The sequence below is a fragment of the Neomonachus schauinslandi genome, chromosome 9 (assembly GCF_002201575.2).
Source record: "Neomonachus schauinslandi chromosome 9, ASM220157v2, whole genome shotgun sequence".
Lineage (NCBI taxonomy): Eukaryota > Metazoa > Chordata > Mammalia > Carnivora > Phocidae > Neomonachus > Neomonachus schauinslandi.
Window position 1 is genome coordinate 139,101,282 of NC_058411.1, and position 16,466 is coordinate 139,117,747.

Sequence of the window (16,466 nt, forward strand, 5' to 3'; positions counted from 1 at the left end):
TCAGACTCTTAGCAGTTCATCACTAAATAGTAGCTTTAATTACCAAGAATTAATTAAGTCAACTGAGAGAAAGACTGGGGCCCAGGCAGGCACTTGGGGGCAAGAGTATCTGAAGGGACACACTCCTGCAGGGCAGGAGAGAAGTGAGGGCAGCAGAAGAAACTTTGATGCACATTAGTTGCTGCAGGCAGGTCCTGCTAACTCTGGGGTCGCCCTCGCAGTCCTGCTGGCTGGGGCCTGGGTGCAGCATGGGCACAGTCGTAGCCCTGGCCCAGCGGGCTTTGAGGCTTTGAGGCAGAGGTGGAATTTCGGCTGACTCTTAAAAGGTTGGGGTGTGTGTGTGTGTGTGTGTGTGTGTGTGTGTGTGTGTGTGTGTCCCTCTTCATTTCAAAAATAATATATGCTTACTTTGGAAAATTTTGGAACATTCAAGAAGAAAAATCCCTCCTAATTTTATACCTCGTGATAGAGGGCTGAAGTGCATAGGCAGAGGGGAGTGATTCTTGGACAGTGTAAGTTAGAGGGTGTCAGTCCTCTCCTTAAGTCCTCCTGAAGCCTTCTGTCAATGAGTAAACATCAGTCCTTGTGGTGGCCCTCCATTATCTGCTTCCTACCCCATCTCCTCTGACTCCTTCTACTCCGGGTTGGGTTCTTTGAGCGCTTTCCTGCTTGCTCTTCCCTCTGCCTGAAACCTCTTCTCCCCCATGTTCACATGGCTTGCTCTCTCACTTGCATCAGAATTGAAAAAGTAGTCACCCCAATTTCTGATTTCAGTTGAGAAGCTCCTGTTGAGGAAAGCTCTATGACTTGTCCTGAATCTGCTTGTTTGTGACTGTGTGTCTCCATCCAGTGGAATGTCCACACCATAGGGGCGGGGACCTGGCCCATAGTAGGTGCTCAGTCACTGAGTGAATGAATGGAGGTGCATGCGTGAGTGCAGTGTGTGTGTTTGTGGCAATGGAGGGGGAAAGGACAGTGGCTAGGAGCTGGTGGGGCAAGAATGGGTGTGGATGGTGTGGAGAGCGGGGACGATCTTGGCAGGAACGGAGATTGGAGACATGGTCCAGTGTGTTCCAGTTGCTACAGTCTTACCTCTTACTGGTGCATTGAAGGGGGAGGCAGTGATTTGGTCTTTGAGGCAGGTGAAGAAGCACCTGCGGAAATATAAAATCAGTGGACTTGGTCTAGGTTTAGAGCATGGAAGTTCTCAAAAGCCTGGCCCGAGGGTGGGAGCCGTGGTAGGTGATAGGAAACCACTTTAGGGTTTTGAGAAAAGTGAATGACTTGATGAAAGTGGTGTTTGGGGGAGACTGGTCTCCAGGAGATACGAGGATGACCGTGGGGGAGAGACTGGGGTGGGGAGGAGAGAGGCAACAAGGATGTGGAACAGAGGACATGAGTGAGACTGGGTCGTGGCAGGATGCTCCCCAACTTCTGTGTGGCTACCTCGACAGAGGCTTCTAGCACTCCCAACTTGGTAGAGCTCAAGTATTGTCTGTGGCTTCCAATAAGTTTTGGAGGCAGGTGGGGTGTAAGTGGGAGAAAGGGGAAAGGAAGGGTTCTCCTTAGGTTTATTAGGTTGGTGGGTCTGGTGGTAAGCGTGTGGTCGTATCCTGCACTGGGCCTGTGTTCACAGACTGTAACCCAGGATCAGAGCCTTTCTCTTCTTTCTGGCCTGCTGAAAACTGTTCCCTGTCTGAGAGTAGCTGTCAGTGCTCTGGATTTTCTTTTGAACCTACACACATACCAGGACAGTATCTGAAATCCATTTGTTTGATCACCTTCTTTTTTTTTTTTTAAGATTTTATTTATTTATTTGAGAGAGAAAGAGTGCAGGAGCAGAGGGAGAGGGAGAAGCAGAGTCCCTGCTGAGCAGGGAGCCCGATGCGGGGCTCGATCCCAGGACCCTGGGATCATGACCTGAGCCGAAGGCAGACGCGCAACTGACTGAGCCACCCGGGCACCCCTGATCACCTTCTTTCAACTTCATTTTCTGTCTCCATAGTTTTATCTGTTTCTCAAAACAAATTGTCTTTGACTCACAAACCCATTTGGATTCGGTTAATTGACTGGAAATACTTATTTCTAAATGGTTTCTGTTTCATTAGGCTTCTAGCCTGTTTTTAAAAAGGCTTTTGCCAAGATGAGATCAGTGGAGCAGTGATTTGGGTATAATCAGCTTCTTCCTTGTGATCTTTTGGTACAAGCTATGTGTTGAGATTGGTGTTTCTGATGTATTCATTCCTCGAATAAGTATTTGAGTGTTTGCTGTGTGCCAGGCACTATTTTAGGCACTAGACCAAATCCACTGATTTTATATTTCCGCAGGTGCTTCTTCACCTGCCTCAAAGACCAAATCACTGCCTTCCCCTTTAGGGAATATAACAGGAAACAAAAATCTTAACCTTCATGGAACTCATATTCTAGTATGTAGGCTTATAGATAACAAGCAAAATATAAAGTATGGTGGAGAAAAACAAAGCAGGGATGGAGGATAGGAAGGTTTGGTGGGGAGGCAGATTTTCTATTTTAAATATGGAAGTTAGGGAAGTTTCACTGATAAAAAGACATTTAAGCAGAGATCTGCAGGAGAGAGGGAGCCATGTAGATATCTGAGGGAAGGGCCCTCGGGGTGGAGAGAAGAGCATGAGCCAAAGTCCTTGAAGCAAGAGAAAGCTTGAGGAGTTTTGGCAACAGCAAGGAGGTCAGTGTGGCCGGGGCCAGAGTGAGACGGGGGAACTACAGGAGAGGAGGCCTGGGCTTGCAAGTCCTGGTGGGGACCCGAATGAGATGGGAAGCCCCCCCGGTAGCTCTGCTCTGCCTCCTTCCTGGAAGGGTTGCCTTCGAGGCCCACCATGCCGAGGGGCTTCTGCAGCGACTTTTGGGTGAGAGTGGGCATGGGACTCTGAATCATCTGGGAGCCTCTCTTGGGCCAGCTGCTTGGGCCATCCAGGACTCCGGGGCCACCTGGAGCACAGGTGCCATTTCTGGGACTCGTTCAGTGCCAATACCATTGTTCCATAACCAGCAGGTAACTGTCACAGCTTCAGATGCCTGGGTTCACCCCACTGCTATGTAGTCAGTTTCCAGGGAGGCCCAGGAGTCTGCATGGCTAGCAAGCTTTTGGGGTGATTTTTGAGGCCAGTGGTCCCTGGACCACACTTTGGTCTATAGACCATGGTTCTCAGCCCCAGAAATACCCGTCACCTGTGGTGGTTTTAAAAAATGCCTGGCCTCACCCCTAAGGGGTCTGATTTAATTGGTCTGAGGTGGGGTTAGGCGTTAGTACTGCTCCCGAACTCTTCCTAATGTACATCCAGGGCTAGGATCACTCATCTGAGGATTAAATAAGCCTTGTACCCGGTACTATGGGGACATTTGAATGGGTGACTGTGAGTAAGAGACTTCATTCAGCCCCTCTGGGAAGGCTAAGGCAGGGCTGGTCACCTTGCCAGGAATAACAGGCATCTTCCATGTAACATTTATGTGCTTTATCTCATTTGACTTCCTCACTTCTCTGGGCCTCCGTTTCCTTGCTCGTAGAGGGAGTGGCTTAAATTTAATGGTTTCCTAGAGTCTCTTTGGCTCTGACAGTTCTTCATCTTTCTGGTGTTGGAAGAATCTCTAAGTCAGAACAGCGTTCTAGGACACTGTTTACTGATGTTGGTCTTAGAACACCCTAAGGTACGTCATACTATGGCAAGGGCTGTAATGAATGTCTCAATAGCAAATTGAAGGAAGATGTGGGCCATCTCCAGTAGCAGCCCGGGAAGAGGAGGGTGTTGGAAACCTGAAGTGTGTACCATTGGGCCTCCCGGTTCAGAGCTCCTAATGGAATCCCTAGCTTGGTCCTCAGAGGCAGGTGGGAGCCTGGGCATTCGTCTTGGCTCTGCCACTCACTGGGGCGAGTTCCTTGCGAAGTGGGAATCGTGTTTTATAAAATGTAAAGCTTCTGTAAACCCAAGCGTGGTAGGGTGGCCGGGGAGAAGCAGGCAGCCTGGGTCAGCGAAGCCCGATGCTCAGGTTTGCCAGCCCCTCTCTGCAGCCAAGCCGTCTTATTGGGGACAAGAGGCAGTTTGAATAACCTGACGGAATCCAGTGGCTGCAGGAACTAAGGTTAGCCTGGAATAAATAACCAGGCACATTCTGGAGCACCTCAGAACTAACTCACCCAGGACATCAGATGTAAAACACCCCTCTGCCTGGCACCTGGGTCTCTGATTTTTGTCCTCATTGGGACAGCACGGTGTCTGGTTCTTAGTTTGTGTTTTGAAATGTGATGGTCCAGTAAGAAGAAGAGAAAGTTTAGGGGAAAGCAGTTTTTCTTTTTCTCTTCTGTAGAATTGGGATAATGAGTTTCCTTCCCTTCGCTTTAAAATTTTTCCATTCATACTGTCTCTATCTGTATTTTGAATCCAAACTAAATGCTGGTCTCTCTAAGTTAAGACAGAAATGAAGTCAAATGAGGGAATGCAGAATTAGAGTAAGCGTGAGCAGAATTTGAAATGTGCCTTTTCATTCCATCATTTTTGGGCACACAGACCTGATGGGCCATTAACCGGTTTCTCCGCACTGGCCAATTAAACCCGAATCTTGGGGCGCTGTGGCCAAGCAGGAGTAGTTTTCCAAAGTTCCTGAGGTGATGCTGGTGCTCAGCTACAGTGAAGATCACCTAGTTTTAAAAAATGGGTTCTGCCAGCTTTTCTGTATCTTCTCTCATTCTTATCCCCTGCTCAGTGCTTGTCCCTTTCCTGTCTCCCCTCCTGTGACTTTCCCCAGCTTACCCGGCCCTCTGCTTCCTTTGCTTCAGCAGGCCTCCTGAGCTGTGTGGAGGGCAACCTTGTCTCTGTCCCCTATGCATGCTTCCAACCAGCCTGACATTTAGGGATTCAGCAGTCTGCTGGAAAACTAGGAGGTAAAGCCTGCTGGCTGCTGAGGTTGGTGGCATAATGCTTAACACATGCGTTTGCTATGTTGAAGGCAGTGTTGTAAGAACTTTACAAATATTAAATCATTGAATCCCTACAACAGCCCCATTTTACACATGGAGAAACAGACGCAGAGGTGAAGAAAGATCCGTAAGGTCAAATGGCTAGCGAGTAGTGGAGCTGGGATTTGAACCACCACACCATGACAAGGAGGGGGAGATGTTCTGGGACCTTGAATCTGGGGCTTTGATTTTGTGTTTGGAGATTTTCTCAGGGTCTGACGTGTACTTTTATTATTGTGATTTTTACTTTAACTTACTTAGACATTTACCTGCAGGCCTATTAAAAAATGTTTTATTTTTCTTCTTTCCTCAGGTGGTGTTTGGAAACTAGACCATGTGCCTAGGTAGATGTCATTCCTTTCTCCATAGCTCTACACCCCCAGCAACGCTCACCACACCCTTGTTTTGAGAACCTCTCTGAGGTATGATGTCTAGGCTGACCTGAGCTGGCCTTGAGACACAAGTGATGTCTTTATGTTCCTTGGTGCCTTTTTTTTTTTAATTGTGGCAAAATATACATAACAAAATTGACCATTTTAAGCATTTTTAAGTGTATTGTTCAGTGGCATTAAGTACATGCACAGTTGTACAATCATCACCACCATCCAGAATCTTTTCATCACCCCAAACTGAAACTCTGTACCCATCAAACATTAACTCCCTATCCTTTCTCCCCCTTAACCCCTGGTAACCACTGTTATGCTTTCTTACTCTCTGCATTTGACCCCCCCCAGGTACCTGGATTCCTAGGTGGAATCATACAGTATTTGTCCTTTACACCTGGCGTATTTCACTCAGCATAATGTCCTCAAGGCTCATCCATGCTGTAGCGTGTATTGGACCTTTGTCCTTGTTTAAGGCTGAATAATATTTCATTGTTTATTTGTATCACATTTTGTTTATCCATTCATCTGTTTTTGTTTTTTTTTTTAAAGATTTTATTTATTTATTTGACAGAGAGGGACACAGCGAGAGAGGGAACACAAGCAGAGGGAGAGGGAGAGGGAGAAGCAGGCTTCCCGCGGAGCAGGGAGCCCGATGTGGGGCTCGATCCCAGGACCCCGGGATCATGACCTGAGCCGAAGGCAGACGCCTAACGACTGAGCCACCCAGGCACCCCTATCCATTCATCTGTTGATGGACACTTGGGTTGCTTTCATCTTTTGGGTATTATGAATAATGCTACTATGAACATGTGTATAAAAAGTACTCTTTGAGACCCTGCTTTCAGTTCTTTTGGGTATATACCCAGAAGTGAAATTGCTAGATCAGATGGTGATTGTAGGTTTAATTTTCATTAGGAACTCCCATACTGTTTTCCATAGTGGCTGCACCATGTTATGTTCCTACCAACAGTGCACAGGATTCTGATTTCTCCACATCTTCACCAACACTTGTGATTTTCTGGGATGGTGGTGTTGTTGTTGTTGTTTATAATAGCTATCCTAATGGGTGTGACCTTGGTGGTTATCTAGTTGGACTCACAGAAGCCACTAACCAAGGGTCCAGTCCCGAGAGTGCTGAAATATACACATGTAGAGAAAATAATGGGATAAACCCCCATGTACTCCTCACCCACATCCAATAGTTACTAATTCGTGGCTAATCCTGTTTCACTTATAAACACCCTTCTTGATCTCTTCCTCCTGCTTAGTGTCATTTTGAGGCAAATCCCAAACATCACATCATTTTTATTATTTATTTATTTTTAAAGATTTTATTTATTCATTTGAGAAAGGGAGAGTGAGTGCAAGGCAGGGGAGGGGCAGAGGTAGAGGGAGAGAATCTCAAGCAGATGCCATGCTGACCGTGGAGTCCAACACCAGACTCGATCTCATGATCCTGAGATCATGACCTGAGCTGAAACCGAGAGTCGGACACTTAACTAACTGACTGAGCCACCCAGGCACCCCAGTATCATTTTATCTGTAAATATTTTACTTTGTGTCTTAAAAAGATAAGCAATTTTAATATTCCATTTTGTCTGATGGTAGAAGGGCACATGGGGTGTTTCTTTAGATTCCTTATTCCCTGTCATGCCCTTGGGCACACAGGCGGACCCCTGGATATTGGATCTGTTGCCATACCCTGTGGTTGGTGAAAAGCCGCCTTGGCTGGTGCCTTGCTTCCCTGAAGGAGGCTGACTGAGTAGCCATGCTGAGAGAGGCCACCCAATCTCTGTTGAGAGGGGAAAGAGAGAAGAGGGAGGAAGAAGGGGTGAGGAAGAACATGTGTATGTGAGATAGAGTGATGTCAGGGAACCACAGGGTACCCTAAGAGTAATAGCATGTTCCCTGCCCTCCCTCCCCCCCAAAACCTTTCGATTTTGGAATCTTTGGCACTGTAGTTTGCCAGTGGTAGGTGAGACCAGTGACACAGAGCCACCAAACACATGGGTACCAGACATGAGGAAAAAGCAATCCTGTGGAATGGCTACTTTTTCTTTTCTGGGGCCCTTTTGTTCAGAGAGTGGAGGCTTGGTTCCCAGCAAGTCTGAAGCTACTGGCTTTTTGCTTAAATTTGGGTGTCTCTACTACCAGGAGATGATGATTTTATAAAACTCCGTGGGAAGGACTCCTTGAGGATGCTGTGTGAACGAAGAGGAGTCCTGCCCCTCTTTCTTCTTAGTCTCTGCGTTCTGTTCCTTTCTAACAAAATGCAGTGCCCAGTGAGTACTAAGGTCTGTTTGCAAGTAAGGAAAGGGAAAGGGGGGTGCCGGTTACAGAGTATCAGTTTTTGTCTCGGTTCTCAGCTCTGTTTAAACTTTGTTGCCTATACCTAGTTTCCCTGTGTATCCTCTCAGTCAGCTGACCAGTGCCGCCTAATCCCAGCTCCCTCCCCTTTTATCCCCTCTTCTTTTTATCTTTAAAAATAACAGCTTTATTGAGATAAAATTCATATGCCACGCAATTCACCCATTTAAGCACACAATTCAGTGGTTTTTAGCATATTCAGAGTCATATCCCCTCTTCTTAAGACTGAAGACTGCTCTGTGCCCTGCTCTTCCCTGTGGTTCTTGGAGGTAGCCCTCCCTCTCTGCTGGTGTCACACGGATCCCATCCTCAAGACTCAAGACGGATGACCTTATTGTGGGGACATTGGCCAGTCGGCACTTTCCACCGGTCCCGTGTTGAACGTAGCCCTGCAGGAGCCCAGGACGCACAGACAAGTGCTACTAAGCCCCATTACCATGCAAGGTCTCTGTGCTCATAAAAAGTTTTAAAAAGTGAAACACAAATTATGTTGCAAACTTGCCAACTGCTTTACTAGTAATAAACCTGCTTAGGAATCTGTGACTATCCTTGAGCAAACTTAGTTCTGGACAGGTGAGCCTGTCAACCCATTCCCCCTTTCTAATGGTGGATTACCTTTTAATAAACACACCGGAGCTTATACAGAGACAGTGGAGACATGAGCAATTACACAACATGTCAGGTGGTGGGAAGGGCTTTGAAGAGAAGGCAAGTAAAGGACTGAGATTGACGGTGAGGGTGGGTGGGGATTGGCATGTTACATACACCGGTCATGGAAGGCTCCTGACAAAGGGACATTGAGTAAAGACCTGCTGGCAGCAATGCGTGAGCCCCTGGAGATCTGAGGGGAAGGACATTCCAAGCAGAGGGAACAGTAGACTCAAAGGCTCTGAGCAGGGGCATGCTTGAGGAACAGGGTGGAGGCCTGTGCCCGCCCGGAGCCGCCTGGGTGACAGAGAGAGGTGTGGGAGACGGAGGCCATGGAGGCCTCCCTGCACGAAGGCTGGAGTTCACCCTGCAGGAGATGGGGCCGTGTTCGAGGAGAGGAGTGTGATCTGATGGGTGTTTTAAGAGTAGCGCTCTGGCTGCTGTGTTGAGAATGAGCAGCAGAGGCAAGGGTGACAAGCTTTTGCGGGGCCCAGGAGAGAGATGACAATGGTTGGAGGCGGTGGGAAATGGTTACATTTGGAGATATTTTGAAGGAGCACTTGACAGGATTTGCTCTTGGGTTGGAATTAGGGTATGATGGCAAGATAGCACTCAAGGATGCCGAGTCTGGCCTAAGCAACTGGAAGGACAGAGTGGTCACCTGCTGCAGGGGGAAATTGAGAGTTAGACTCTGGACATAACTAAGTTTGAGATGCCTATCCAAGTAGAAACCCACATCTAAAATCGAGGGGATACCAATTCAATAATTTAGGGAGTACCTGTAAGTGGGGCTTATGACATAGCAGAAGAGAGGATATTTTACTGAAATAACTACAACAAAAGTAAAAATTATGCCCTGAGAGGAATAAGGCAATCAAAAGGGAGCAGAAAGGAGCACACTGAGGTGCCCCCAGCCAGAGAGAGTCCCGTTCCCTTCCTTGCCTGTAGGAAGCCAGTGCCCTTGATGAGCCGTCTGTGGCACCCCCAGTTGTGTGGCTGCCAGGTGTTTGCATTGGGTTGTGTGGGGGGCACTCGAGAGCAGGGCTGGGCCTTCTCTTCGTGGCCTCCGTGCCAGGCATGTCTTGGCATCTGGTAAATGTTTGATTGATGAGCAAATCACCCACCTCCCTCCCTCCCTCCTTCTCTCCTTCTCTTTCTTCCTTCAATTTTTTTTTAAAGATTTTTTCATTTATTTGACAGAGAGAGAGAGCACAAGCAAGGGAAGCAACAGGCAGAAGGAGAAGCAGGCTCCCCGCTGAGCAGGGAGCCTGATGTGGGGCTCAATCCCAGGACCCTGGGATCACGACCTGAGCCGAAGGCAGACAATTAACTAACTGAGCCACCCAGGCACCCCTCAATATTTTTTTTCCTAAGATTTTATTTTTAAGTAATCCCTACACCCAATGTGGGCTCGAACTCACAACGCTGAGATCAAGAGTCACATGCTCCACTGACTGAGCCAGGTGCCCCTGACCCTCTCCTTTCTGAGCCCAAGTTCTCCAGGTGTAAAATGAAGAGGTTGGATTAGGCCAGTGCACTGGAATCAACGGGGAGGCTTTAAAAAAAATGCAGGGATCCCTCCCAGACTGGTTGAATCTCAGTTCCCTAGTAGGAGCCTGGGGTTCTGTGTTCGAAAGTCACCCCCCATGTTATTCTTTTGCAGTCAGTCCAGGAGCAGTCTGCAGACGTGTATTTGGAAGCCACTGGACCAGATCATTTCTGAGGTCCCCTTCAGCTCTAACATCCTGTGAGTCTTGTTAGAATGTTTGCGATATAATTCTCTTCCTGGGAAGTGGGGTTTTTGCTTGGGGTGGAAGGGCCTGGAGGGGGAGAGAAGATGCTGCCTCTGGGGGCGAAGGGCACCTTGGGCAGGACAAACAGGGGCAGGTGTGCCAGCCGGGGTTTGGGGAGGCATTGAAGAACGGTCCTGGGAGGGACCTTGGGGAGGGACCTGTGAATAGTGACAGCTTACTTGCCCTTGGGAACCACATGTGTTAGGTCTCAGCAATAGAGGTAAAGGACATGACCCCAACTTTGGAGAGGCTTACAGGCTGATGAGAAAACTCAGGATCCCGTCCCACTGTGGGAATCGCTGCTGTAGCGGAAGTGGGGGGGAGGAGGAGGGCAGGGGACTGGTGTCTCGGCACTCAGAGAAGGCATGCGGAGAAGGGGGCCCTGGAGCAGAAGCTTGGGGCCGAGGAGGAGCTCTCAGGCAGATCTGTGTTGGGAGCCAATGGGGTGGGGTATCAGGTATTCTGTAGTCAGGGGGAACAGCCCAGGCCCTGACACAGAGGAAGTCTGTGAGAGTCGCCAGTGAGTGAAAGGCACCTGGGGAAGTGGCTGGAGGGGTGGGCAGAGACCAGAGGGGAACAGGCTCTCCACGCTGGCTGGAGACGTGGAGCTATCTCCCGAAGGGGACGGGCATCTTGAGGAGGACGTCTCTGTGACCAGATAGAGGTTTTACAGCAACTACTGTGGCAGAGTGTGCGTTGGAGGGGGCTAAGACCGGATGGAGGAGAAGACAAGTGGAAAGCTTTGCTGTTTTGCCTGGGTCCAGCGTCCACTGGGGCACCTGCTTTCTTGTACTGCTGAGTGTCTCTTTGGGCTGCCCTTTGTTGACTATTAGAGTACCAGGTGCCTTGTGAAATGAAGCACTGGCTGCTGACCGGCTCAGAACACCTGTGCCCTGGGGCCCCTGAGACCCACAAGCAGGCCTCAGGTGTGTACTCAGGAGGGCAGTGCCAGGCGTATGGGAGAGAGTCCGCTTGTCCACTTTAGGAGTTAAGTTTTATGTAGAAATCCATAGTTGTAGGTCAATTTGCCCAGCCATTGTAGCCTGGCCTGTTCAAGGACTCAGAGATCCTTCAAGTTCGTCTAATTTTACATGATAAACCGAAGCGTGCCCAAGACCTTCTCATGGGTACTTGCTGACAGCGTCAGGGCGAAAGCCCTTCTTGGGCTTCCCCGGTTCTCACTCTTCTTGCTCCGCTGTTCCTGGCCTGGGGCTTCGTTCTGGGTCTTTCCCCATGTCATTTGATTTCACGGAGCTCCCTTCTCTACACCCATGGGCTCAATGTCTTTCTCTCATTGCTCAGCCAGAGTCCAGCTAAAGCTCCTGTGAGTAATGGCAGCAGCAGCTTACTCTCACGCCTGCTCGCTTGCTTGTTCCTTCTTTCCCCTTGCCTAGCTCCCATTCCTGGGACAGAAGTTCCCCCCTCTGGCCACCAGCTCAGGCATTTTCTTCCACTCTCAGCTTCTTCTAAGTAAGCATATGTGCTCACTCGCTCGCTTTGCCTGTGCATCATACAGCTTGGCTTACTCTTTACTCTATTTTCGCCTGGAATTCTTCTAAAAGAGAAAGCTGAGGGTAACTTCCACTTACCCCTTTGTACACTCTTAAGTGGTATAACAATAATTGAACACGTATTATTGAATGAACAGATTATATCAACACGTACGCCATATTCAGTTGTGTGAGGGAGCAGGGTAAAGAGTTTACCCTCGGGTTGTAAAATATACATCCATCCATCCTGCTAGTCTTTAGCCAACAAGCAGTGGCAAATTCAGGAAACTGAATTTTGTGGTTTCCCAGTCCAGTGTTCCTTGAATCTTGCCGCCTTTAACTTTCATTGTATAAATCTGTAACATGTCGTTTGCTTCCTTGTCTTATTAAACAGTATACTGAATAGAGATCAGATTTTTCTTAATGTTTTCAGAGTGCCTCTGTCCCCCTGTTGGCCTGTTTCTGAACTTTTATTAATCTGCCGTTACTGAACTTAATATTCTTAAGGGAAACAGATGACCAAGTTTAATGTTATTTGGAATTCAAAGCCTTTGATGCTGAGGGAAAGGAAGCTCATAGGTTTAGTGACAATTCCTTGTTCTTAGTTCCTCAGAGCCTTTTTTTTTTTTTTTAATTTCTAGATTCAAACAAGTGTGGATGTTACTACATTTATATATTTTACCTGCAACAACTTCAGTGTATTTTCTTTTTTTTTTTTCTTTTTTAAAAGATTTATTTGAGAGAGAGAGCACATGAGCAGGCAGGGGAGGGGGGCGGGGGCAGAGAGAGAAGCAGACTCCCCGCTGAGCAGGGAGTCCGATGTGGGACTTGATCCCAGGACCCTGGGATCATGACCTGAGCCGAAGGCAGATGCTTAACTGATTGAGCCACCCAGGTGCCCGTTCAGTGTATTTTCTAACGGGTAAACTTATCTCTTACTTGTCTACTTTTATTTCAAACTTCAGAATTCTTCCCTTTCCTCTCTAGTATTTTGAGGTATGAGGTGTGGTGAACAAATGTACATGTCAGTTATCCTCTCCCTCTCCCCTAAACCTTCATCTCTCCAGAATAAAAGAGTTCTAATTTTTAAGCTCTTATTAGAAAGCTCTTCCATCTACTTTATAACTTCAGTCATCTGTTAGGACCTCTTCCTATGCTACTATGTCTTTCTTAAGGTGCAGGGAACCAAAACTGAACAGCACATCCTGCGGTGGACACGGGGTGGTTTTGAGTAAGGGCGGGATCACAAGTTGTATTTCATTTCCAGTATTATTTCAGATAATGCCCAGTGTTTTCTGGGCCTTTTGTGATGAAACATGCAGCGTTGGCTGATGGCCAAGCCTCTTTACTGAACAGCGTAGCTGAGAACCCATTATTCTAAAAGTGTCATTAGGGTTGCTTTTTCCTAAATGTTCCTTCACGTTGGCCTCCACTGATGCTCCTTTACCATAATTTCACTCATTCATGTAGCCTCCTGAGAACTCATTGTCTTTTAATTTTGCATTTTGATTTCTGCAGTACTTCTAAGACCATTTGCAGTCTTGAAGGTTTCACTTTATTGCTTGACGGTATGTTTATTGAGTACCTAATGGAGAATGCAGTGATGAATGAGACAGACAAGCCTCTTCCCTCATGAAGCTTACAGCCTAATATTCTGCTAGATCATTGGTTCTCAAGGCATTTTGGATACAAGACCTCCTTTTTAAATTAGTTTTTTCGCAGGCCCTCCTTCAAGAGTGGTATGTATGTATGTATGTAATACATATATATGTATGTATTTATTATGTATTATATATGTATATATTAGCCGACTGAGCCACCCAGGCACCCCAGTATTGGTGGTTTTGGGGTTTTTTTTGAGAATGTGGGGGAGGATCAGAGGGAGAGGGAGAGAGAGAATCCCAAGCAGGCTCCTTGCCCAGCTTGGAGCCCGACACGGGGCTTGATCCCACAACCCTGAGATCGTTACCCTAGCCGAAATGAAGAACCGGATGCTCAACTGACTGAGCCACCCAGGTGTCCCAATAGTGGTGTTGTTTTTGTTTTTTTAAGATTTTATTTATTTATTTGAGACAGAGAGCATGAGAGGAGGAGGGTCAGAGGGAGAAGCAGACTCCCCGCCGAGCAGGGAGCCCGATGCGGGACTCGATCCCGGGACTCCAGGATCGTGACCTGAGCCGAAGGCAGTCGCTTAACCAACTGAGGCGCCCCCAATAGTGGTGTTTTTAATGGCTGGTCATCAGGATCACATATGTGGATACAGTTGGGTCCTCTTATGGGAGGGGAGCTACCATTCTGGGTACTTTATGAAAGTATGAAGCTCGAGTCCAGAACTGGTCCGTGGGTTTAAAACTCTGCTGTTCATGGCTCCCCACAGATGACAATCACACTCTCTCTCACACACAGATGCATACAACATGCAGTCACCGAAGTTGTATGGAATTCAGTTTTTTGGTGGAATTTTGACATTTAGAGTCAGTGGAGATTCTGCCTACTAGTTCTACCATAATCCTCTTGTTCCTACCCCCTCAAAGAATTCTCACAGGCTAATGAGGCCTGATGAGGTCCTTTCAGAACTAAGGTGCTCCCTCTACCTCATCTGTTGACATGTTTACTTAAGTGTTTGATAACATTTCTTGGGCAAGTAGTAGATCCTGTAGTAAACAATAGGGATCGATCGATCGATCGATCGATCTATCTATCTATCTATCTATTTTCAGTGTCCAGATCTCCCTGCAGAGAAGCTCATCAGGAGAGGGCACAGCGCCGCCCGTCAGCCCTGGCGCCGCTCTCTGCACCCGTGGGGCAGCCTAGGTGGCAGCAGGGGTCGCCCAGGCGACAGGGACTGGGGGTGCTGCCTTGCCCAGCGACTAGGCACCTCCAGATCACTTGCTGAGCTCACCATGCCTGGACCTCGTCTGCTCAGATGCTTCAGGGTGTGCTCTGCTGATGCTCTGCAAGGCGAGCTGGCTTTCTAGGCTGGTCTTCGTGGACACAGGGCAGAGGCCAGACCCAGGCTCTGGTCCCAGATGCTGTCCCCTGGCAAAATGGGCAGCGCGGTGAGAGGTGTGCGCTTCCCAGCCTGCAACAGGTTGCAGACACTGGCGTGCTGAAGCTTTTTATTTTGACTACACTTTTTATGCCAGTTAAGTTAGTTCACTGATTTTCTAGCTGGAGGTCCTCTGCTGACTCATGGCGGATGTGCTTTAAGAATCTTATATTAGTGATGTTTGGAGTCCTCTGTAAAAAGCTTCTCAAATGTTTTTGGCCTTCCTAATTTCTTCTTCTTGTGTATTAAAAATATAATTTAATAAAATTATATAAGCAGTACAACTTGAAAGAGTTTGAATAAATAGTTTGAAAATGCAGATGAAAGAAAGAAAATAATCTCATCTGTTGAGATACTTTTAAGATTTTAGAGTGTTCCTCTAGCCCTTTTCATAAACACTGTATATAATAAAAATCTTTTGTTTTAAATAGAAATTGTACTGTATGTACACTACAGTATCCTCCCCCCGCCCCCCACTTTGTATCTGGAGCATTTCTCGTAGCTATAAATATTGTGCTACAGTGATGTCTAGTATTTAATTGTGTTAATATACTATAATTTATTGAACCAATTTTCTCTTGTTGGAACTTTGGTTGTGGCTCATTTTTTGTTATGAAATAATTTCGTTATAAATAATTCTGCAGTGATTATCTTTGTCACATGCATCTGTATTTCCTTAGGGTAAGTTTCTGGAAGTGGAGTTTTTGGGCCTTATGTATGCATTGCTAAATTGCTCTTAAGACAGGGTTCATCAATTTATACTATCTTCAAAATGCTTACTTTGCCACGTCTCTGCCAATACCAGGAATTATTATTATTTTTTAAAGATTTTATTTATTTATTTGAGAGAGAGCACGAGAGAGAGAGAAAGAGAGTGAGCAAGCACGTGAGCACAAGCAGGGGGGGTGGCAGGCAGAGGGAGGAGCAGACTCCCCGCTGAGCAGGGAGCCCCACGCGGGACTCCATCCCAGGTGCCAAAGGCAGACGCTTAACTGACTGAGCCACCCATGTGCCCAGGTGCCCCCAGGAATTATTTTTTGAAAACCTTGGTCAATTCGGTAAGCCCCAAATGGCTTCTCATTATTTTAATTTGTATTTCTCTAATTTCTTGTGAGGTAGCAACTTTTTTTTAATGTATTCACTGTCCACTTGTGTTTCTTTTTTTAATTGTGTGCTGGCCACTTTTGCTCATTTTCCTAGTGGGCTGCTTATCTTTTACTTCCTGCTTCGTAAGGGCCTTCTCTAGAGTAAAGACATTAATGGGAGGAACTGTCACGTTACAGATATTTCTGTTGGTTTGTTGTTTGCGTTTTAACTGTGTGCTGGCAGGTTTTTGATGACTAGGACTTTTTATTGGTGGTCTTTTTCTGTACAGTTTCTTCCTTTGCTTTTATAACGGTACATTTTGATTAATTTCTCTTTTCTACTTATAAGCCATGTGATACAAGGTTTAGAGCAAGGTTTAAAGAAATACAAGCAGATACACCATGAGTCCCTTATTCACGGCTATTGATTGCTGCTGTATGAGTAAATAGAAAATAGGACTTGCTCTTTGGCTTTTAAAAGTGTCAGCTTTGGTATTTAAGATCCAAAGGTTAGAGAGGTTTTTCCTGCTGCTGATGTTGAGCTGCCACAGCATTCTCCTGCTCTGATTTTCCTAGCAAAAGATACCTTGCCTTCTCTCAGACCATTCTCAGCCAAGCCCTGAGATTGCCCTGTGTGGAGAGCGTTACTTTCTTCTGC

General features: G+C 47.0%; 1 protein-coding gene across 1 annotated transcript in view; it reads left to right on the plus strand.

Moving 5' to 3' along the window:
* The first annotated feature begins 5,306 nt into the window (after window positions 1-5,306).
* ZNF592 (zinc finger protein 592) overlaps window positions 5,307-16,466 on the plus strand; it is a 34,464-nt gene continuing 23,304 nt past the window's right edge. Inside the window, exons 1-2 of the mRNA XM_021680575.2 lie at window positions 5,307-5,412; window positions 10,055-10,138. The gene's annotated coding sequence lies outside the window, so the exon portion shown is untranslated. The remainder of the gene's footprint in view (window positions 5,413-10,054; window positions 10,139-16,466) is intronic.